Genomic DNA, 25,842 nt, shown 5'->3' with positions numbered 1-25,842 from the left:
AACACAGTCTTTAAAGGTGGACAGGCACTTTCCCCCATCCCATCTACCTTTGTAGCTAGCTGGGAACCTTTAAGCTGAATAAACCTATGCCTCAAAAAAAAAAGAGTTGGCATGATGGGACACACACCGGATGCTTTTGTTTCCTTGGACTGCTTACAATGTTACATGCTTCCTATGAGCCAGCTTTCTTTGCTCTACCTGGAGTTGGCAACACAATTTTTCAGTTATTGTCTCATGGAAGCCACAAAGACATGCAATGAAAAGCTGTGTCAGTTAAATAACAGCGGAAATGTGCTGCTATTAAGTGATGAAAGCCACTAAAAGAGTCATTAGGCTGCCTGACACATTTAAGCAATAGAGGTACAACAGCAATTTTCAAGTGATGAATCAAAGACAAAACAAACCATTACCAACAGTCATGTAATTACCAAATAGTACAATGCTAAAATCTTGCCATGAGCCAAGTTTTGCACTTACTAATGAATGCTGCAATAACGCAATCTGAGTTTTAAGGGGAACACCACCAATGTTCCACATTAGTATGAAGCCTTTTAAAGTTGGGAAAATGAAAATAAAAGCCCATCTTGGGCGTGGTGGAGCCTGTGATATGCTTTTTTTTTTTTTTTTAATCTTTAATGTTGCTTCACACTTCTCCCTTTCCTGGTAAACTGTCGCTCTCTTCCCCGTTCCAACCCACTTCTCAACCAATCAGCATTCGACCTATGCCCATTCTAGCTACACGATGTTGCGTTTTTGGAGGACTGCACGGGAACATGCTTGTGCATGCTGAAAACCCCGCTTTGTAGGCAAACAAAATAAAACTCTATTATGCAATATGTGAATACAATCCATCTTCTCTGAGCCAACGCTCATTTAAAATGGATTAATGCAAAGCAAAAAAACTACCCTGTGGCCAGACAAACTGGATGTTGACCATCCGGCTTGTCATTGGCACACACTTAAAAAACCTGTGTCGCTGAATGCATGGGGGGGCATTAGTGCTCATGGAATTGAATGGTATATACACGTTTTAGAGGAACATATGGTCCCATCCAAATTAAATCTTTTTCAAGGGAGACCATGTCAAACTACATACTGTATCTATTACAAAAGCATGGCTTTTGTAGCTTTTGTAAGAGTCCAGGTGGTGAACTGGGCTTCATGCATTTCAGGCCATTTACCTGTTGAAAACATTTGGAGCATCATGAGACAAAAACCATGACAAAGAAGACTCAGGACTGCTGCAGCAGCTTTACTGCTGTTAAAAGAAGAGGTGATACTACACAGTGTTAAACATGGGTCTGCCCCAACTTCTCTGAAGTGTGTTTCTGGCATCATATATTTTTCTTCAAATTGTACATTTTGTCAGTTAATAAGATTTGCAAATCACTGCCTTCTTCTTTTATTTCTATTGTAATCATTTTTTAAAATTTGGTTTTATATTTTTAGCACTAAAACTATTCTTTATTGTTAACCTTAAAACTGTCAGTTACCGTGTAGATGCTCACCAGTATCAATACAATCCAATAATATGGCAGTGTTATATATTGATTTTTGCGCCATCATCTTTTGAATTTACGAAATGATTTTTAATCTAGAATTGATCCCTTGATACGTGTGATAATGTAAGCCTGTGCCTGTCTCTTTAAGGCCTTCCCCCTCCTCTATTATGATTGGCCAGTTTCCAGAAGCATCCACCTTCAGACTTTAATAAATAACAAAGTAGCAAACTTTAGCTTTTTGTCTTTTTTCAAAAATTTAACTTACTTAAACTCAATTTAATCATGAAAATGAATCTGATTTTAAATATTTAAGTGAAAAACTAAGTAAACAACTTTAACAATTTAGGCAAACTAAATAAATACAAAACTGTTCAAAAGTAAACAAAAGTGATGGGGCCTTTAAATAATAGATGTGAATAAAATCAAAAATTTTGTATGTGTAATGATAGTCATAAACCTCCGAAATGAAACAAACAAAACTAACAAAAAAATCCAAAGGGAAAGACAAAACGGTGCAGGCACAGTTAATTATCCCTCCGTGTTATTTAACCACACAGAGACATCCATGCTTTGGAGGCGGGGCTGTCATTGTGGTTCGACTCCTCGTGGTTTTAGATGTTTGTTTAAATTGTACCCAGGTAAATCTTCACCTCTAGCACTGGCCTCCCACATGTGCGTCTCATTTCCTATTTATGCCAATATACAAAGATAACAAACAGTGCACAGGCAATTATATTAATTATAATAATCTGATTAGGATGATGGGAATCATAATGATGAGAACAATGTGCTTTGTAAAATCTAATATATTCCAGACACGTATGACTTCATGTTCACTCTACATGCATCTGCAACATACTGTACTGTTGGGCTTATTTCCAGGAAATACACTCATCCGTCAAAGCAAAAGGAGAGGGGAAAAAAGTCAATGCTGTTTGGGATTTAGAGGGAAAATCTGTCTCTGTTTAAATCCAAGCTCACACTTGCAAAAAACAACTACAAACTGCTGTGGACTATAGTGACTACACCTCTTTGTTTTTTGGAGGGTAATTTAGATAGACCACACCAACAGTGTAATTCCCATGATTCTCTGTTTTTGGTAAAAGCGTTGTTACGGTGAAGTGGCTCAACAGCTCAACGTACAGAGGAAAAAACAAGCTCAGGGCCAAGATAAAAATCAGACAGATCAATGAATGGGGGTTTATCTTTCAAGAGTTTGTTGGAGTGTGACGTGTAAAATCCGTGACCGAGGATTTTCACTGTGCCGGCTTCTTGTCTGCGCATATGCTGCTGTTTAATTTGCGATCATTTTATATAAATTCTCACCGCCGTGAGATAATCCGTCTAGGGATACCGCGGCTATCAAAAGAGAGCCAAAACAATACGATCGCAGTGAGACAGGAAATCTGGGTCCTCCTGAAGATGTATGCTGGCAGTTGCCAAGGTAACGGCTTTTTCTGCTTTTCATTAGAGCTCAATGGGTACTGCCCCACTCTCTGTCGGTTTGTCTGTTTGTGTGCACATGTTTAAGCGTGCAAGCAGGTCTATGTGTGTCTGCGTGTGTGTGTAAATGTGTGCGTGCGTATGCTCAGCGTGAAAAGGGAAACGTACAAGAGCAAATTGAGTTAGTCAGGAAGCAGGCCTGGAGTCTGATTTGATCAGTCTAATGTGTGATCAGTGTGAATGGGAACCTGGCACTCAAAAAGCCTCTGTCGCCATGCAGCTTAGTCTGCTTCGTACAATTTACTGAAGCCCAGAGACACAGACAGGAAAGACACCAAGCTGGCAACTGCTTCCACCAGGGCTTTACTCCCTGCAGCTGATTTCAGCAAAAGCCCATCTATTTGCACAAAGAGCTTCAGTCCTGTTTAGATGCCACACCTGACAACACATCACGTGTCGGTTAGTCGCTGTGTTTTGGGTATTAACTCTAGAAATTTAAGTAATTTTCTCCCAAGCCAATTATTTAAAGCTGAAGAATAAATAAGAATAAAAATCCCATTTAAGTGCTAATGTTCTGCCAGATAAGTGTCAGCAGTGATGACTATTATATGAGACAGGTTGAGGTTTAATGCTAGAACAACCAATGGTTGTTTACAGTATGCAGTGCATTAATTGTTTTTAAACTTCACAACTTGTTAACTATTACACAAGACACTTAACTTCTATAGCACTGACTACTGTGGGTTTGGTCTTTTGCTGTTTAAAAAAGTAAGGCCACCTGTCCATTTTCATGGTGCACATTCACTTGGGAAAAGCTAGTTAGCTTTTCTTTCTTTCTTTAAGGTTGACTTAGGTGGTAGAACGGGCAGTCTAAAAATAGGATTTTAGGTTTTTTTTAAGGTCTTTTCATACCTTTGGTGTTTAGTCCATTGCAATCAAGCTCGGTGCGGTTTGTTTGTGCAGGTGTGAATACAGTAATCGCTGAAATGTGGACCAAAAGAACCACACCGCGACCACCTCCTCCAAAGAGTCTTGGTGCAGTTGTTTTCGTTGATTTCAACTCCAGAGCGGTTTGTTTATGGTGTGAATGTGATCCGACCTTGATCCAAACTTACTACGAGGTCTACCTTACAAGTGTGAGCTAAAAAAAAAAAAAAAAAAGAGGTCTCGTAACCACATATGCTTTGTATTCTGGGATGCGGCAAGTTATCATAAAAGTGCAAGGGTCAGTATGGGTAAGCACTAGCTGTGAAATGAACATAAATTCTCAACACATTTTGGTTCACTTGGACTTGACTTGGATTTTTCTCTGTGCTAAAACAAACCAAACCACAGGAAAAAGCTACAAATTCATCAACTTATTCGGACCAGAGGAAACAAACTATATTTGGGAAAACGTCCTTACAGTCTATGTATCGAAGTGTCCTTGGGAAGGATACTGAACCCCGAACTGTTCCAGATGTATCAATAAGAGTGTTATTGAGAGCATGAATGCTAGATCAAAGTGCCTAGGTACAGATAAAAGCATTACATGAATCTGTGTGATTGGGTAAATGAGACTCAATGCATAAGTACTATTTTATCTACTATTTCTGGGTAAAGGCTCCTAATTGCAAAGTACGGATCAACTATTGTTAGGGGTCACACGGGTCTAGAGAGCAGCCATCGACCATCTGGCAACCATCAGTCACTGAAAAGCTGGCATGTCTGCAGCCACTTGCCAACTGCTCTCGAAGTTGTAGTGAAACTTGAAAAACTGTAATGCAGGGAATAGAAAACACAGACAATGGACAGCAGGATGATGAAGAAGTGTTCCTGTCTGTTACTGACTAACCAGCTTTTACAACCTAACAATGACAGAACTTCATTGTGGAGTCCTGACCTCACAACCATCAAGACTGTAGATGTGTTAAAGGCATTTAATAGCCGACGAGCTAACTGTCGTAATGCAGGGATGCATTTACTACTGAATAATTACAAACAACTGGCATCTACAATCGCAACTAACAAACACAAGCCTAATGGCCCGAGCTTGGTTCTACCGTAGGTTTCTTCCTTAAAAGGGAGTTCTTCCTTCCCACTGTTGCCAAAGCACTTGCTCATAGGGGTCATCTGATAGTTGGTGTTTTCACTGTTTTCTCAGCCTTATAGTAAAGTCTTCACCTTACAATATAAAGTGCCTTGATGTAACTATTGCTGCGATTTGGCACTATATAAATAAAATCAAATTGAATTGAATGGAATTCAAAGCCAAGGGAGAATATAATGTGTATTTTAATTGTAAATTCAATTTGATTTTAATGATTTTAGTTCTAATGCTTTTGTTTGCCACATGAAATAACTGGCAGGTTGGAAAAAAGTGCATCTGATGCCTTCAGGGGAGGTTTTCTGCCTGTGTGCTGTCATGTAGCATCAATCAATTGGATAGCAAAAAACACTCTCAAATCAAACAGCGGAGCAACTGTGTCTCTGCAGGGAATGCATGTGGGGAGGGGGGGGTGTCACTGGTTTTGCAGCCAGCAGGTAGCGTTACAACTGTGCTGTATATTGAAAGATAAAGATTAACGGAGCTATTCTGGTGCTACATGCTGCAAAAGTTAGCAGCCAGAAAGGAAAAAAGTCACATTTACGATGTAATAAAAAGACCCTACAAATAACTTCTCTCTGCTTGGCTAAAAGCGGATCCACTCCTCAGCTCAAATGGATATCACACACTCCTGGTGACTTCTGTATTGTAAAAAAGGGTCAGTTTTTGGTCATTCCACCAAAACCAAGAGCTGTTCACAAGAAGCGGCTCTCAGGTTGACAGCTCCTGTAAATCTGACATGCAAAGCAGCTCATCCTCCATTCTGCTTTCCCGGGCTGCAGGGCTTCCCCCACCATTCCCATTCGCATGCCTGTCATCTAACACAGAGAGGACTGTGGGAGAGCTTGTCTGTAGACAAGAGGAGCTGCTGAATTGCAGACACATGTAATTGTTTGCTCGGTACTCATTTGGTAGCATAGCACAAAAATCAACAATATATAAACACGTTCAACATCAAACTAGCACTCGTAAAAAACCCCACTGTGCCTTTATTTTCTACTTTCAAGTGCAGACCAACAAGAGGAAAAAAATGTGGGGCTACATTATGATGATCTAAAGAAATAAATGGCTGTACGTATTCTTTGTGAAATATAGAAGACACTAAATTCTGCTTCTTTATAATGAAAAAAAATCTGACTATTAGGGAACTAAATTGTTGTCATGTCTATCCATTGCTATTGTTAATTTCTTTATCCTTAATTAGTAATTTTAATTAGGCCGTGGGATAAGTTGTTGTCAGAGAAACTTGTTGCAAACAAACATATTATGTAACATAACCATAACCAATAATAATCTAACATTATTATTTAATAATGAAGTACGCAGACACTGTGACAGTGGTGTTGACATCACAGACATTGTCAGACAGTGACCAACACAGCTATTATGGTGTGCAAAATAAAAAAATTCATTCAAGAATTATTGATGTATTTTTTTATTATTTATAATTTGTTTATTATGTATTATTATACAATACTATTAACGTGAAGAAAGTGTCAAAAAATTCCAGGTACTGGTAATAGTTCAAACATGAAAGGTAGCTAACATTTAGCGTCCCCTCCCTGTGTCCTAGCTTTTATGCTAATGCTAAGCTAATCTAGCTTCATATTTAATTTAGAGACATGAAATAAATTGTGTTAATATTGTTAAATTCAGAAAAATTAAAGCTAGATTCCCCCCTTTTTCTGTTTCATATGCTAACATTATCTAACTTCACATTTATCTTAGAAAGATGAAGAATATTGTTTTAATTTTGTTAAAAGAAGCCAAGCTAGCCCGCTTCAGTTCCAGCTGTGATGCTAAACTAAGCTAAATTACTATTTATGTTACAGAATTGACTTAAACTGTTAATTTTCTTCTTTCCAAAAAAAAGAACAAAAAAGCAAGAGAGCTGCTTTTTAGATTGTATGATAAGCTAATGTAGCTTCATGTTTGAATAGTCAATTATGTTATATTTGAAAAGAGTAAATAATCTATTTATTTTGTTCCTGAGCAGCAGCCTGTTACAGCAGCTCCCATATGCACTGCTGTTTTTCAACTACTCTAATTCATTCTTAATAACTAATAACTTATTTACCAATTTACTAAAGAACTGACCAAATACCGGTTGTCTTATATCATGTTTTATCCCATACCCTTTAGTTCTTGTTAAGAGTCAAGCTAGCCCCTTCTCCTGTCTCAGGTTTTTATGCTATACTACTATGTGTATATATGTGAAGATATTATGTGTTAATTTTTTTATCTTTTCAACTCTTGTTGAAGTGAATGAGTGTGTTTTCTAAAATGGGGCTCATAAAACAGTAAAATGGCTGCTTTTGAGTAGGAAGCTCCAAACATTACTCATTAAGTGTGCATATTTTTTTATTAGCCTTAATATAATACTAAACACAGGCCATGAAATGATGTCTTGAGCCACAACGAGTGTATCCCCAAGTTCTGGCTCATAAATGAAGTGCCACGTTAACTGTACTCATATTGGCTTAAAGCTCCCGGGTATGTAAAAAACTTTAACTCAACATGCTGTGAAGTATCAACACTCTGTTTCTTTCCCAGCAGGACGGTGTTGTCACACATACACACACACGCGCACGCGCACACACACGCGGCGGCTATAAAGTGGAATGACAGAGACGGCTATAAAAAGCATATGAGTCAGCAGCAGAGTGAGATCCCAGTTAGAAGCTGAATGACACAGATCATTACCACTCACACAAATCATGGCTGCGTTAGAACAGGAAGGGGCTCTTACACTACCTGTGCTATTTTCTGCTGTGTTTCGCGGTTTGACAAGGCTTTTTTTAAGTACCGTACTGTACCCAGTGTGCAAAATAGGGCTAGATTCACGATACTGAAGAGCTCACATTTGAAGTGGAAATCAACAAGCGAATATGACCTGTTTCATTCAGGAAAAAGAATTGTATAAACCACACAGAGCAGGACATAAAAAAGACACCATCAATACTGGCAAAATTTTGTTGATAGGACTTTGATCATTCAAAGCTTAAATCTCAGCGGTCGCCTTGGGTCAATGATGCAACACTTGGATAATCCAGCAGGACAGGCAAACACACGGTTGCCTGTTTTCCTGCATTGACGTGTGCACTTATTGCATCCCATCCTCTGGTGATGTAACACATCCAGGCAGAGCTTCTGTGTGTGACACTGAGGCAGGGCGCTCTCACCAAATTAGATGGTTTGCAATTTCAGTGCGACCCTTGTTCCTACCTTGACCGTGTCAGCCTCTACCGACAAGCGCTCACTTGGGAAAAATCAAGTGAACAAAGAAAAAATTTTTTTTTAACCACATAAAGACTAAATACTATACCTCCATTACTTTTCAATAACAATATGCTAGCAGTCAATGTCATAGAGGAGAAATTAAGCCCAAGACACCATCACACCAAGATGACAGCAAGTAAGGACTTAAAAAAGAATAAAAGCATAAAAATAAATACACAGCAATTCACAGATATATTAAAGAACCTTAATTTCCTAATTTCCTAATGAGACTTTCAGAGGACGTCATCTCTGTTAGGACTGTGTTGATTATTGTAACTATTCAACGTGTGTCTTTCAGTCTTCTTTAGCCTGACTTCAACTGGTCCAGAAGGCAGTTGGAGCATCTAGGCTGCCAATAAGAACTAGCAGACATCCGCATATCTCCCCGATTCTTGCTTCCCTTCATTACCTTTGAGCAAAATTCAGAATTAAAATTCTATTAACTTACATAGATACATGGCTCTGCTTATATAGCAGAAATACTAATAACTTGTAACAGCAGCTAGCCTCTCCGATCATCAGGTCTCTTAACATTCCTACATCCTTATTTTAAAACCAGAGGTGATCTCGTTTTTATAAAGCCTTCTCAGCCTGTGATCAGCTGGACCCAAGCAGTATGTTGATTGTGTCTGTATTTAATGTGTGGCTTCTATAACTGTGAGAAACTTTACTACTGTGTGTTTTAAAAAGTGCTATACAAAAAAAAGTTATTACTAGTATTTCAGACGGGTCTAGGTCACATATATTTCTTAGACCCTGTGTCAGGTCTTTGCTGAATTATGTCAAGATATGCCAAATTTTCAGCTAATAGCTCTTTGGCAATCACCTCGGTGTTGCAAAAATACTATTTTATGCCTGTCAAACTATGTTACCATTGACATTTTTGGTGGATTGAACCAAAGAAACGGAAACAAATTCTGTGTTTCTGTTACAGGCTGCCCATAACAAAGTCCCTAAAGATATAATTTACAATTGTCTGTTATGTGAAGGGACAACACTGGTTCATCCGTCTAGTTAGGGGCCTTTTTCACACAGGAATTATTCATAGGTCAGTGTTAAGTGGCTTAACAAAGACAAAAAAAAAACCCAAAACAACAATGAGCAGGTACAAGAACTAGATTGAAAATGAGTGAAAAGCTTGGAAAGACCTTCAGAAAGGCTGGAGACTTAATGCTCAAGTCCACTGAAAAAGTGTAAGAATAAGAAAGGCTGGCTCCTTGAAAGTAAAATATAAGGAAATGAAGGTTGGCTCACAACATTTGCTCAGTACTGTCTATTTTTATACAATCATTTCAAACTGTTCAACAAATAAAACATTTTAAAAAATCTACGAAAAATGAGATTTTAATCTATTTTATTATTTTTGAAATGTCAACATTTGTCAGTAAAGCAGCTCTGATAAACCTCTGAACTGAAACCGAGTGTAAATGCTGACAAATTGTCGGTTTTCCAGTTTCTCAGAAGTAAACAAGCCCAAAAGAACAATGTTTAAAGGTGAAAACATTAAACACGGGCCTGCTTTAAAGATCAATCATATTGACAGGCTTCTAGAAATCTTGACCCTTTTAGCTGGAAAGCCTCTCTAGAGGACACAGCTTTATGAGACGTCTGACCCATTAGGCTTGACTGACACGAACGGGAAGATTTTTACAATCCGACTCAACGCTATCTGCTCCTGCTTTGCACCCAATGCTGCAAGATTGGATCCACTTATCAGGACGTAGATGCAAACATAGCATCATTTCCCTGAACCGTGTTTTGTTCATCATTTCTGAGAAAACATGATCATGAATGTGCATGGCGGGATTTGTTTTCAGCCTGGCTCCATTTACAAAGCAGGCAGGTCTAACAATTGGCATTCAGCCCATGTAAAAATGCTATCTGCTGCGAAAAACAAACCTAATTTCTTTAGGCATGAGGTTGTTTCCCAGGTTTGGTTTTCACGGTGAGTAGATTAAGCCGTGCTCTGGTCGAAGAATCCCTCTTGGCTTGGAGCCAGCTCTGCAGCTCTCCTCTCCCAAGTTTTAAAGAAATCATTTTCAGCTGGATCAGAGAACAGCGAGGCTGCTGAATAGGTCAGTGTGGCTCTGCTTTCTTCATCGATGCAGACCCTGCTGACTGCAGGTGGCTTGACATAAGCCTGGGACATATCGACTGAACCATCCAACCCCCGAGATGGCGCTCCATGATAAACACAGTGGGATAAATGCTGAGTAGGGACCTTGTCGCTGTGACACACAGGAACCACAAAACTGAGCTTGGCTACATCACTCTTATCAGCAATGAAACATGACATCTAAAACACCTGGTTGTTTATGTGTACGCTAACATGAGGATGAAAGAACTGGAGTCCAGGTAAGTACTAACATGACAGGACTCTAGAAAAAGACAAGGTTCAAAGGTGGGAATACTGGAAAGAAAAAAGGGACAGACAGATCATTAAATATCCAGACACCTAATACAAGTTGGCAACATTAATCTCTGGATTCCATCCATTTCTACACACTAAGTTTTTGAGGTCTGCAGAAAATAAATTCAAGGTGACTGACGTCATCACAGATGATCGCTTTTCAAGGTAGAAAGTGTAAACGGTGATCATCACATCCGAGTGTTGGGAATAATGACAGAGAGGGAATGAGAAGGAAGGGCCAGTGTGCGAGAGGAGAGCAATCAGCATATAGATGTTAAAACTGTAATCTGAACACAGTCAGGAAAAAAAAAGTATTACTCCTTTAGGGGTAAATTGCTTACCGTATTTTTGACCCTTGTACTTTCTTTTTTCTACAACAAAGCAACAAAAATAGATTTTTTTTAAGAAAAGGTGTAAAGTTGGTTCATTTCTGTTTTTATTACCTATCACATGTCTGTAAGAAGATTCTAACCTCTGCCTAGTAAACCCCTAAAATCTAAGAAAAATAAGAAACAGTGCAAATATGTACCTTTTACTTTTCGCAAGAAAAAAGAAAACAAAGAAAGAAAAAGAAAACAAAATAAAGATTCATCATATAATACATTTCCCACAGTCTGTCGTCACTCTGCCCACTTTTTATGGCTCGATTAAGACAGAGTACAGATTTAGACTAAACGCTAGCATGTTCACAAAGTTGTTGATGTTGATGATCAATTAGTGTCGTTTGCTGCCCTTTGCGCTATATTGAGATGCAACAATTCCAATTTACTTTACATTTCCAATTTATTAAATCCAGTTTTTAAGATCACCAATTTTAATTTTGTCTAACTTTCTAAGAATTTCAACTAACAGCACAAACATTAAGTGTTGTATTGTTGATATGTAATTACATTTCTACATAGGTAAACTTTAATAACAGGTAAATGTACCAACTTACTCCAGTCAACAACCAACCCACTGGTATATCTTGAGTCTCCAGAGCTAATTTTTCCTGTTTTTCGCTACTGAACGTTAAGACGCCATTTAATATCACAGTGAATTATGGACACACCTCGTTAACCAAGCTAGCAAGCCGCAAATAAAGTTAACTTTAAAAACAAAAAGCTTACTAGGCTAACATTAACTTTTAACTCCCTGCTATTAGCCAAAAGACATGTATTTTTGTATTAAAAAACACAACAACCTGTAACTATATAAATGCTTGTCTATTACACACACACACACACACACACTATAGTTACATAATATAATGTGATTAGTTTATCAGATAGACAGCTTTTTGCTGTTATCATGCTATTGTCCTTTCCTCTTCTAAGACATTTAATAATTTAAAAAAACTTTGTAACTAGAACATGAATACCAAAAGCCATGCTAAGAGCTCTTCGATGTAGTATGTAGACATGGTGATGTGTTGCACTAAAAGCTAATGCTAGTAGAGCAGCATCCTCGCAGTATTATTACAGGATTATTACAGAAACAAGATCTTCTGGTTATTTTCAAGCCCCTTAAGAGTAGAAGACATTGTTATGAATGCATTATAAAGTTAAGTGTGTGTTAACTGTGTTACTGTTCTAATCTCCCAGAGACCTCAGAGAAAAGTGAAGACATACATGTCTCTTAAGTAACTAGAAATCAGATAACTGATGCAAAGTGTTGTAGGCATAGAATTTATGAGGAAAAATGAAAGAATCCACCTGCTGATCAAAAAATAAGATGTTATAAAGTTAAAAATGAGTGCTTACAGACCTCTGGTATAGCACACACAGAAATGTCACTAAAGGTATGCACTGTATGTGTGTTTATTAGTGTATATAACAGCTAAATGGAAGTTAAATGTCCAAGAGGCCTCCCGTTCCGCCCACACCAGGAGCCTGACACAAGCTCCTGCGTTCATACACCCCCTCCTCCTGCCATCTCTGCAGCCTTGAGAGCTAACTACGAAAGAAATTTATTAATATCTCTGGGACATATTACAGTAGCAGTCGAGTGCGAAAGAGCATCTATTAGAAATGAGACAAAGCTGAGGAGCGCGATTTCCCATTTAACATCTATTGTTCTAACAGAGCTGAACACTGCTGAAGAGGTGGGAGAGGGTCTTCACAGCAGTGTGCAGCTCCTCGAAACGCACCAAAGTGGCTCTCAACTCAGGTGGCCACTTAGCAGTTTACATGAGGGGAGGATTTGGAGGGGAGGTCACATGGGAACGGCATTGGGACTGTGGGTGTACCAGGTGCCTCTGATAATGGCTTGACATTCTCTCTATTCGTGCTAAACGGAGCAGCTCTCTTAGATAGAGGTGCATGATCTGCACTGATCTATCGCCAGACAAGGATGCTCAAACTGGAGCAGTTTGCAAAATCCTGCAATACTTTGAAAAATAAAGTTTGAAACTCCCTTGCTAATGATATGGTTAGGATTACAGCTAAATGAAAAATAATATTGAAAAATTAGAAATATGATCAAATGTATTGCTTTAGGTTTTTTGTATGCAAATTTAAATGGATGCAACTTGTTTCAACATCAAGGAGGAAGCCCGAGTTGGTTTTATGTTGCAGTGCTATTTGTTTGTCTTTAGTGCCTTTCTAATATTCATTAATGAGCATGATGTAGCAGTTAACATATTTCACCCTACATGTGAAAGATTCCTGGTTTGTGGGAGGAGACACAAACCCAGCCCCAACAGGTAAACATGTTTACACGTAGACAGGCAGGTAGCTATTTAGGTGGTTAACAATGGTGCAGTTTTCTTAAAGAAATTTTTTTTTGGGGGGGGGGGATCCCAAAGGGGTAAAAAAAAAGTGCTTTGTACAGTCCAGAACAAAAGTTTAAAAGGCGAAAAATGGCAAAAAATCATATTTTGCATGGTTGGATCTTAACAAGGTTCCACGTAGAGCTTCGACATGCAACAAGAAGAAATGGGAGTGAGACAAAACATTTTTTGGAGCATGCAATTTATTGAAAACAGCGCTTAAACTGATACAGGCTGTTTTACAGCTGATCAAAAGTTTAGGACCTCATGCCTTTAAAAGGCCAGGTCTGTGCAAAAATGTGGATTCATTGTCATTTTCTGTCAGGTAGTCACACTGACCTTGTGATGGCAAAGTCAAAACAATGTTTCCTGAATGTGATCGGGTTGTTGAGCTGCATAAGCAGGGTTTCTCGCAGCACGCCATCACTGCTGAGGTGGGACGCAGAAAAACAATCATTTGGAATTTCTTAAATGATCCTGAGTGTTATGGGGAAAAAAAGTCGAGTGGAAGACCCAAGAAATGTCACCAGCACTGAGCTGGAGGATCCAATTGGCTGTCTGTCGAGACACTGGACGATCCTCGACCCAAATGAAGGCTGTTACTGGTGCCGACCACAGCCCTGTAACCATCAGACGGCATCTGAGACCGAAGGGCTTCAAAAACAAAAAATGTCTTCAAAGGCCTCGTCTGCTTGAGCGCCACAGAACTGACCACTTGGACTTTGAACATGGGATATTGAAAGGTGGAAGAAAATTTTATTCTCAGATGAGAAAAAAACGTAACCTTGATGGTCCTGTTGGTTTCCAACGTTACTGGCATAACAAGCAGATTCCACCTGAGATGTTTTCTACATGCCACAGTGGAGGGGGCGCTATAATGGTCTGGGGTGCTTTTTCCTTCAGTGGAACGATGGAGCTTCAGGAGGTGCAGGGGCGTCAAACGGCCACTGGCTGTGTCCAGATGTTGCTGACAGCGTCCCTCATGACTGAGGGCCCTCATCTGTGTGGTAACGACTGGGTTTTTCAACAGAACAGCACTGCAGTACACAATGCCCGCAGGACAAAGGACTTCTTCCAGGAGAATAACATCACACTTTTGGACCATCCTGCGTATTCCCCTGATCTAAATCCAACTGAGGACCCTTTGGGATGGATGGCAAGGGAAGTTTACAAAAATGGACAACAGTTCTAGACAGTAGATGCCCTTCATGCGGCCGGCTGTTCCCACTCACCTCATGGAAATATCAAGCAACAAATTTTTGAAGTGATCAACAATAACAGTGGAGCTACTCAATACTGAGAAACAAAAAAATGTTTTGTCTCACTCCCATTTCTTCTTGTTGCATGTTAAAGTTCTACTTGGAACCTTGTTAAGATCCAATCATGCAAAATATGATTTGTTGCCATTTTTCAAGTGCTCTTAAACTTTTGATCTGGACTGTATCCAGCTATAGCTATTTCCCTTTGATAATGACGGTCTAAGGGGGAAGTATTGGGGTTCATTTTAAAATAACACAGTGGCTATTGGGATACATTTTCAGGAAGTTTCAATACATGAAAAGGATGAAAAATACTAGAAAACAAATATCATAATTAGCTGAGATTTAGTGACATCATCCTGCATCACCAGCTCATTGCTCAAGACAATGAGGGAAAATCAGATTCTGGTGACTGACAGCAGGACTGGCTGAGTTTTAATACTTCCCATGTATATTTATGGTCTCTGGTGACACCAAGCGCTCCCAAAAAAGTAAAAATAAAAACTGACAATGAGGATTATTAGTGGGTTATTACTGTAGGCTGTTATTCTGTGCCTTGAATACTAATGAAAAACAGGTAGAGACTGTGGGATTGCTCTGTGTTTTTACTGGACTTAATGAAGTGAGAAAGTCAACGGAGGCTACAAACTGCAGCTTCAACTGTTTGTGATTTACCGGAATAAAATCCCTGTACTCACATGATTTACATTCATACTGCTTATGCCACAGGTCTTTACTCAGTAAAGAATACCCATTAATTCATAATCTTGGTGTGTATCTGAGGGCAGATGTTATTTTTACCGTTAATAATTACAGCAGCACATGTTCATCTTTCAACGAATAAAATATAAATAAAATATTTTCTGCTTTGCACTAAGGCTAGTGAGTAGGCAGCACAAGGTCATGAAGGGATTTATATGAGACCTGTATTTGTAGGTGTATATAGCATAGATCTGTGAAAAGAAAAAGAAAAGCATGAATAATTTTTATGTGAAAACAACACATTTTGGCCCTTGAGACACGAGTTTAAACAAACAATTAATGACACTGCTTCCTGAACAGTTCGCAAAAAAATACATTCATTAGTGCTTATGCTTTTAAACTCGAGCTAAAAATCAACAACCCAACTGAAAAAAATAATTTAACACCACTGACTAAAATATCTTTAGTGTTAAATGAACACAAAAATTCAAACGACACGCTTTCTTACATTAAATATAATCATTTAACTGCTTTCAAAGTTGTTCCATTTCTCTTAATCGATCGGTCGATCTTTCTCATTCCATCCCTGGATTGGAAATTTGCCACAAAGTAATTAAAGACAATCCTACTTCTCTTACTATTAGCCATAGCCACTAGCCGCTACCTTAATGATAACTTAACAGACAGCCAGTGTGGCTATCCAATAAAAGTATTTTCAACTTCTCTATTTCCACAGCAGATGGATCCTCATGGTCGATTTGGCAAGATTTTATGACGGATGCCATGCCCTTCCTGATAAAACCCTCCTAATTACGCATGTTTGGGACCACACTACACTAGCTTATGACCCCCTGAGGAAGAGTTTGCAGCTATCACGTAATTGCTAAGAGTTAAGCAGTTAACATTAATGTATTATAAACTTTATTTATAACAGTTTAATGTTTCAGTGTTATTGAACCAAAATTCAGTGACGTGAGTGTCAACTACTTTAGTCTGTAGTGATGGGAAGGGCTGTGTGCAAGACTCTCTGCAGTGGTGCTGTATGAAGTTGTGCATGAGTTGGAAGAGGCACAAACAGTACTGTTTGTATCAGTGCTACTGCAAATGACTTTCTAATCTGATAGCAATTATTAGTATTGATTAGTACCTGAGTATTGAAAACCCTATTCAAGACCATCTGCTGAAGTTCAAACCAAGCACCAGATTCATGAAGAAAGGTGATGTAAAGTAACGCTGAATGTAGCCAGGTACTGGTGCGGTGCCAGATGGGCTGGTCTGAGTATTTCTGATCTGTGGTATTTCTGATTTGCTGGGATTTTGCATCAAAGCCTTGTTTAAGGTTTACAGAGATCTGTTCTGGTCAAACAAAGAAAAACGTCCCAGTTCTCAAAAAAACAAACAAACAAACAAAAAAAACCAAAAAAAAAAACACAGGAGCTTGGAAAACCTGCCTAGTCTGATGATTGGTAATTTCTGCCACATGGATCTATCCATTCTTCCTTGCATCAATGATTCAAGGGGGTATTACACCATAGTATATAGTATGAAATCATACTAGATAAGATAAGATAAGATAAGATAAGATAAGATAAGATAAGATAAGATAAGATAGAACTTTATTAATCCCTCGGGTGGGTTCCTCTGGGAAATTCGATTCCATACTATTAGTGTGTGTGTGTGTGTGTGTGTGTGTGTGTGTGTGTGTGTGTGTGTGTGTTGGGGGAGATGTTCACTTTGGGCACTATCATTTAATGATAACAGCAACACTATTGTTGCTGACCGTGTCCATCCCTTCGTGACCTGTGTACTCATCTTTTGACGGCTGCTCCCAGGATAATGCACCATGTCGCAAAGCTCAGCTTATCTTAAAGTACTTCTTCTTTAACAATGCAATGAGTTCACTGTTACCAAATGGGATGCACGGTCACCACATTTCAGTGCTACTGAGAACCTTTGAGATGTGGTGGAACATTAGATTTGTATCATGCACAAATCTGCTGTAACTCTGTGATGCTATCATTGGACCAAAATCTCAGAATTAGAGTTTTAACAGTGGAATTTGCAGACATTTTTAACTTTTTGACATTATAGTGAACTTCAAGTCAAAATGTAGTATTTCTAACCAGAAATTGAATGTTAAAGCTGTTATTAACCATCCATAACGAATAATTCTCTATTTCTCTCCGACAGATTAACTATTAGCGCACAGAAACACAGATTAACAGAATTATCAATGGAATTTGTACTTCTTAACAACTATACTGAATTTTTATAGCAAATTACATTTACCTGAATGATAGATGTAGTCAGAGAAGACACTGGTTGGCCTATATTACCTGTCTATATTGGTTTATTGCAGGATTGTTTTTGGCAATTACCATACTGGCTGTGCATCATTATGAATTATAACACATGAAAAGTCACTTGGGGTAGTTTCAAAATGGTGTCATTACACATTTACAGGAGATTTATCTCATATTAGAATCATCAGGGCTTTTTTTGTAGGGTAAAATGGATGGAGGATGTTTGATTACAGACGGTTTTGTTTTAAGTGGACTTGTAACTGTGGATGGGATACCATAGATAGCCTTTTCTTTCAATCACTGGGTGCAACACCCAAGGACAAGATATCAGTCGCACCTTATCTTAACCAGACCACAGAAAATACTTTCTGTGAAAACCACTGATGTCAAGGAGATACTGCTTTTACTAAGAGACCAGTTTAACAGATTAGTTTGCAGACAGTACTATTATACAGTGAAATATGAAATGCTATTTCAGATACTTACAAAGATTTGTTTGAGTCCCACTAAAGTCTCACAACAAAGCTCCCATCCCTCAACCAGTACATGTTATATTGACTGAATAGATTAATTGTAATTTCACATGTTTTGTGCTTGTTTTGACATATCCTTAAACTGGTATTCCTTGACATTAGACAGGCTTCACTGTAAAAGAACAGTTCTAACATGTTCACCGGTAATGATTAAAAAAACCTCCTTAAATGCACCACACTGTTAAATGTGTAACACAAAGTCCAGGTGCCATATCTAAATATTAGCCCTAACAGGTAAAGCATCAGTTCAAAAAGAACACATTGATGAGAGATCTCAGGTTGATTAAATCTCAGTTTACTGCAAGGCTAACACACAGAGACAGACAACAATTCACACTTATATTCACACCTCCACGTGTAAAAAGTGAAGCCAATGCAAAAAGTCTGTTGCATCCTTCAGAGTGGCCAGCAGATGGCATCTGTTCTGGCTGCTAAAAGAGGTTGAACTGTATAAAAAGCAATGACCTTGTTTCTCACTAACCTTATTAAATATATCCCTAATAAGGTCGAGATTTCTCATGTTCATGTTGTTAATTATGGTCCAATTTAGGTTAAAACATACTTATCGTATGTGGGCGTGCTTTTAGCGAAGGATGGTACTTTGTTAATGCGAAGTTGCGACCTGCACATCCGTCGAACTGTCCATTAAGGGTGAGAAGTGTCCAGGATTCTTCACTAAACTCTTTGAGCTGTCAGTCTGAATGTAGCTGGGTTCATGTTATGCTTTCCACACGCGCAAGTATGCAAAGGTCCGCTTAAGTCTGAGCGACCTAAATTTCGTCATCAAAGGCTCCAAGCGGACGTCTCCCACCTTTTTTTGCAAATTCACTGACTCGTCCACGGACACACTATGCCACGGTGCACCAACTACCCATGCACCCTTTGCAGCAAACTCCAAGTAGACTTGAAAAAGTATACATGATAAAAAGGACTCTATGGCCAGTTGCTCATGCCCACATCCACCAATTTCTGCCAAAGCGTTTTTTCCCCCTCTGTCACTTCCTGTTTTGTGTTTTCCCCGCCTCTCCTTGGCTTTTCTGCCACCTTTTGTACTGTGCATAATATAGTTCATTTCAGAGCAGCGAGGGAAGCTGATGAAATCACCACTGCAGCAAATCCTGAATGAAAAGCTGCTGGTTCTTCCGAAAATGGCATGTGCCGTCACTGCAGATAGTAAAGCTAAGTAAATTAGGTTTCACTGTATCCTACAGGGCTGCATTTTTAAAAACACAAAAACCATTATGCAATCCTATAACTCACAGGCTGGCAGTGTACTCTGTGATACTGTAAATCACCTTACTGTAAAAAAGAAAAAGAGAAACTGTTGCTCACTGTCACACTATGCTCTAATAAACAAAACTCATGTCCAGAGACTGACAATTCATTTACCGGGACAGACATGATCCTCAATCATCCTAATGGGCCACACAGAGCTTAACAAAGCCTTTTACCCAGTTCACTGTACTGTATATACATGCACACCTGGCTTTAAAAAAAGAAGGGGGGGTGGCAGCTAAAGAGAGCAGTACCTGACTAAAGGGAAAGGCAGATAATTCCATTAGTGCCAAGTGGTGGGGAACTTAAGATGTGATCATCTGAAGGCAGCACTCAGGATCGCTTGTCATCAGTCTTCATATATGACACCACCACAGAAAACACCGCTGAGTGCTTCATAAACAAGGGCACCACCACCCCCACCACCCTGCACCAAACAGGCATTTTCCAGATTAGTTAAATACCATAATGTAATATAGCACAAAGGGACTGGGATATGCATTCAGGCTTATATCAGCCCCTGTAAAAATAATCCATTTAAATACCTATGCAGACAATAGCTCTGTTAGACTAATTGATGCCATGCGCTTAAATGAATGGAGGCATTTGCCTGACCCTTAGGTGTTTCACAGGAAAAGAACATCCTGCTTGAAATGTCTTCATTTTCTCATAATTACTTAGCCAAACTAATGAATGTTTTTACTATAATTAAATTTTGGTTGTTCCATTATTGCTTAATCAGGAGAACAGCTTGGCAAGTAAATGCAATCCATCTCCAGGGAGGATTTTTGATGTGTCACTATAACACGCATCTGTCTTTTCTTTGGGGCATACACTTTTTTTTTTAATCTTTAAACTGGAAGTAGCAGATCATTTTCACATTGAATAACTCCAAAGTGTCCATCTGATCCAGACTTGACTATAACCAAACAACTAGGGCTCCAGGTCATCTGGTCAATTGTTGGCCAATAAGTGCTGATCTGAAATCATTCTTATTTATTAGAATACAGGAGAAAACCATTACATTAATAGCTTTCCAAGCTTTAGTCTTTTTTTTTTTGCAGTGGGAGGAAGAGACTAAGCACCTGTTACAACCCCCCCACATATTCCAATACCCTTAAAGTAACCTTAACTTCTAACTTAAAGCTTTGCACGGTTGGCTCAAAATTCACTAACACCATATCAGAAAAGTTGCTCGTTGCATCTTGTTAAAACAGACAACCAAAAAATATCAAGTCTAAACTTTGCAAAAAGAACCCACCAGTTTGTGTATCAGGGCATCAACCACGAACATATCATCTAAAAACAGACTAGCATCGCTAGGATGTTCAGACAACTTGGTGCTTGGGACTTTGAATGGTTTGTAGGTGTGATCTGCAAATGTAACATGGATGTTAAAGCTGAGCAGAGAAAATATCAGCCTTTTTGTTAAACTGACCTGACTGGTGGATTTCTGGAAACCACCCAGAGAGCAAATGGATGCATTCAAAGAGTTCACACTTTCCAAGTCCGAAGATTGCTCATCAGATCAGGAGAGCGACCAGGCAGATGTTTTCCACATTTATGAGGTTGTGCACTGTGAATTTCTCTTGCACAGATCATCCAAGTGCCAAGGCATCTTAGTGACCATTGTGCCGCTGTGACCCAGCACATGTTGAACTTTAAATGGGTTTTGCAGCCACAAAAACAAAATTCCATCCCTTTTGATGTTTTGACACACTGGGAGAAATCCAACACTCGCCACAGAGGTGCAAGTGGAAACAGGCAAAATGGGATTTCAACAGGAGCAGCACTGAAATCAATCCAGAGGTGCATGGGAAGATGACTCTAAAGGGGACGTTGGCCCAATTTAAAATGAAGCTGCCTCTGTGGGTAGGTGCACTCCAGTCTCTTCAGTCTGTCATTTGATTACATTATAAATAAGCTAACTGAAGCTAATAGGCTAGCATGCAGTGTTCATTTAGTGCACTGTGGCTGCTGTGGTTCCTTCCTTGAATATTTACATTTATATTTACATTTAATTAAATAAATAAAAGGTTAGATGTGTTTTGTTTTTTTCAAACTATCATTCCAAAAACCTCATATTCTCTTTCCCCTCAACCCCCAACCGCTCACAGCAGGACTTTCAGATTATTATGCATCATGTTGAGTCTCTCTTTGAAAGTCGAAACAAAGATGGCGACCTGCCCACAGTCAAAACAGAAAACACAAGCAGCAAAAGAAACTTTTTACCTTTTGCTATCTTTGCACTAAGATAGACCAGGGATGTCAAATACGAGGCCCCGGGGCCAGAATCAGACCTCCGGGGCCTTGTATGGAAAATATAGCGGACATAGATTTTGGACTATGGGTTTAACTCATTCACTGCCAATGGCTGGCAGTGAATGAGTTAAACCCATTGACTCATTCACTGCCATTGACGGCTATAGACGTCAATGGCAGTGAATGAGTTAACTATATTTTCACAAGTTTTACAGTGTTTCCTACTGATAAAGACCTCCACCATTACCATTCATTCTACACCAAAACAATTAAGTAACAGATAAACAAAAACAATGGAATCACAGGAAAGTTCCTGTTTCTGATTTAGAAATTTCTGCTTTTTAGAGATAAAGAACATTTTCTGGGCAGTGAACTACCAGAACTTTATCTGTAGTTTAATACAGGTATTTATTTACTTATGACAGATTTTTTGCACTTACTACAGCAGCATTTACTGATATGTACTGCTGAAATTGCACTTCTTTTTATATTAAATGGGATTAAATGCGTAGTTAAACATCTTCACACCGACAGAAAGGGGTCTTTCTTTGGTTCAGCATGAGGCCCACAATGTAAAATGAGCATCAATGAGACTGACAAAAGACTGTTAACCCTTTTTTATTTTTAAGCTACTGACCATGGGCGGGCGGCTCATTTTACAAGCACTCTTTAACTGGCATTAACTCCAGTACTGTTTGTGCTAGAGTCAAAAATTAAATGTTTCGGGAAAAAAGACAAGGCGAGGTTTACAGGGATATTCGGTGTATCATGGTACCACAAAGCATTCACAAGGTATGTTTATCTGAACAGATAAACAGAAAAATCAGCTCTGCCTAGATTTTACCATGTGTGTCTCAGATTACTGTAACTCCTCAACTCTTTTGAGAGAAAATTCTAATTGTTCCTGAAAGATCAGAATTATTTTGTAATTTTACAGCCAAAATTACAAAAAATTTAAATACATTTAAAAAAGTAACAGGGATCTGTAAGCGACATGGGCGATGCCTTCAGAACAACAGTAAATATTTACAACACCCTTTAGGTTTATTAGAACCCAGGTGTTGTTCAACGACCCTTTTAAATGCCAGGGGTCCAAACTGGGGCTAGAGCCGGTGTAACGAGAACTGGTGTTATAGTAAATTTATAGTGCTCCAAACCAAAGCACTGAAATATTTAAATTTCCACTCCCGTAATCAAACATGATCTAGCTATGATTACTTTAAGCCTTTGCCCTTGATTTGACAACATTAGGTTATGTCAGAGAAATGACTCCATGTGTCATATCTAATTGAAATGCCACAGAGGTTGAATAAGGCCTATTGAGTGGGTAATCCACGTGAGCCCTGTTTAGCCCAGTGCAGTTTCTCCTCTTTCCCAGCCCTGCCGCTATCTCCTGTGATCTCATCAGATCTGCTCCCTGGACACTCAAAAACAATATGGAAGCGCTGCCGTGCACTGCAGCAGCTGGCCTCCCCTCTCTCCTCTCCCTGGCTCATTAGCATTCTGCTCAGGGATCAGCCCATTCATAAAAGGGGGCGTCGTGGAGTGGGCCAGGCATCTTGAAGGGACAAAACCTCTCCAAGGTCAGCATTCACAACCACCACAGGAAGGCACAATGGCAGAAATCACTCGTGAGCGCTTCCATCCGTGGCTTTACTGCAACCTAGACAGGCGAACAATGCAATGCACTGCAACAGTCTATCATTCGTCAATGCACAGGAGGCTCAGTGAGACTGTAACAGACTCACACGCACCGTGTTGGCTAATATGAATAATAAATAAAGGCTAACAAAGGGGAAAAAAAGCATGTGTGATCACAGGATATTCATGCAGATGAGTTAAAGCACATTAACACTGCAACATAAGGGAGAGATCTGTGGATGAGAGAGTCTGTATCTATGTCTTGCTGTCAAGTAGGAGGTACTGTGGGCTGAGCGAGAGAGCGAGTCAGAGCTGCAGCAGCACCCGTATGTGAGCCACTTCCACTCCGAGAGCCGTCATAATCACTGCTGGTTTGATGTATACGCACAGAGTCACCGCTACACAAAGAATCCATCTGTAAGCTGATTTCAAAATAAAGCCAACACAGTAAGGGATCTGCACAGTGATACTGGCCCTTACCTGATGAAAGGATAACGATTTTTCACAGAAAATTAGGTGACAGGTGATGCAGTGTCTGGCTGGAGTTTGCCCCCTTTTCCCCATATTTCTGTAAAATCTTATTTTGTACAAAATAAGACAATTCAAGAGACAGCCTCAATTAGAGCAGGGCGATATGGCCAAAAATATTTATCACGATATATATTTGAAAATTTGCGATAACAATATAACTGACAATATAATTAATGGGAGACAAAATACAACTCCACAACTTTACTAGCGCAAAAAAACCCATCCATTTATTTTCACTTAAACAAGCAGCTGTTTTTTATGTGCATTAAAGCTATATAAAAAATTAACAGTGCAAATGCAAATTTCTTACTGAAATTTCCAGTAGAAATGGGTGGATATATCCTGAGCATAACCATGTACAATATCCACTGAAGTTAAAAAGAGGTGCTTTGCAACATTTAACTGCAGTGTGCCAAATAAAAAAGTCAAATACGTATTTTTCGGACCACAAGGTGCACGGGATTATAAGGCACATTAAGCGAAACAAAGCAGTCAGATAAATCAAACTTTATTCAACTCATACTTCTTGCTTCCTCCACTTCTGTACCATTGATTCCCTAATGCTGTATTCTATCACAGCTGCTCTATTCCCATGTTGTTGCAGTTGTTGGTCCGTTTACAGCATCCTGCCATGCGATTGCATTTGTCTCTAACCATCAGAAACCCTTACGTTTATCGAGTGGAAAAGTGTTTGCGTTCATCCTGCAGCTTCACTGTTTTTACTATGCTAACATAGCTGTGTCGCTAGCGATCACGTAGCACATCATTATATACCAGCTAGCCCAACTTCAGTAACCCTACAAACGTACCTGCTGTTTAGTTTCCTGTCTTCATTTATGTTGGAAGTGATAGCAGAGCTGTACATTTTAATTTTTTCAGAAATCTCTCAGTCAGAACATGCTATCCGATTGTTCAGTGATGACGCGACGAATCCTACTTCCGGGCCTAAAGTAGTCTGCGTTTAATATGGCATTTGTGTTGTTAACATGTTTAATGTTATGTATTTTCTTCTATTTAATCTCAAAAAGCTCCTAAAACAGTCAGCGATCACTGTTGACCTCCCTCGGCTTTTATTACCGCTAATCATTTATTTAAGCTCAGTTTTTAAAACCTTAGGATGTAACTACAGCCCAGCCCATGCAGCAGTATATGAATGACTAACCTCGTATTATGGATGGATTATCTCAGTTGTTCTCCTGGCTGAAGTTTGGTCCTTTTACAGCATCCTGCCATGCGATTACATTTGTTCCTGACCACCGAGAACACTCACATTAACTTTTATCCAGTGGAAAAAAAGTTAGCTTGTTTATATTATGCTAACATAGCTGTGTCGCTAGCGGTCACGTAGCACATCATTATATACCAGCTAGCCCAACTTCAGTAACCCGACAAACGTCACTGCTTTTTAGTTTTCTGTGTTCATTTATGTTGGAAGTGATAACAGAGCTATACGTTTTAATTTGTTTCCAAAACCCCGCAGTCAGGACATGCTATATTGTATTTAGATAGAAGCTAGCGAGCTAACTCCCTGCTAACCTCTAACTCCGTTAAATGTCATAAATTCCGTTTTCATGGATGCCTGGATGTTAAACTCAATTGTTACACCTGGTAGAGCAGAACGCTGATCATTTTATTAAAGATGAAAGACTTTAGACAGTTTTTCAACTCTCAGTAATGCCATAGTGATCGTTTGATATATGGACCTGCAGTGGAGTTTAGGTCCAGACACGGCTAGTGACGTCAGACTGAACAACTGGATATCATGCTTAGGTAGCTAGCGAAACTAGCGAGCTAACTTCCGCTAACTTCTAACTCCGTTAAATGTAATAAATTCTGTTTTCATGGATGCTTGGATGTTAAACTTAAT

General features: G+C 39.1%; 1 protein-coding gene across 1 annotated transcript in view; it reads right to left on the bottom strand.

Annotated features, from left to right (window-relative positions):
- nalf1a (NALCN channel auxiliary factor 1a) overlaps positions 1-25,842 on the bottom strand; it is a 49,098-nt gene that overhangs the window by 6,344 nt on the left and 16,912 nt on the right. The window lies entirely within an intron of this gene.

Source organism: Mchenga conophoros, linkage group LG23 (genome assembly GCF_057382185.1).
Source record: "Mchenga conophoros isolate Kocher_MC1m ecotype Shallow Benthic linkage group LG23, M_conophoros_male_GT1.1, whole genome shotgun sequence".
In the NCBI taxonomy this organism is placed as follows: Eukaryota; Metazoa; Chordata; class Actinopteri; order Cichliformes; family Cichlidae; genus Mchenga; species Mchenga conophoros.
Note: the sequence above shows the minus strand (reverse complement) of the source record. Positions and strands in the feature narration are given on the sequence as shown.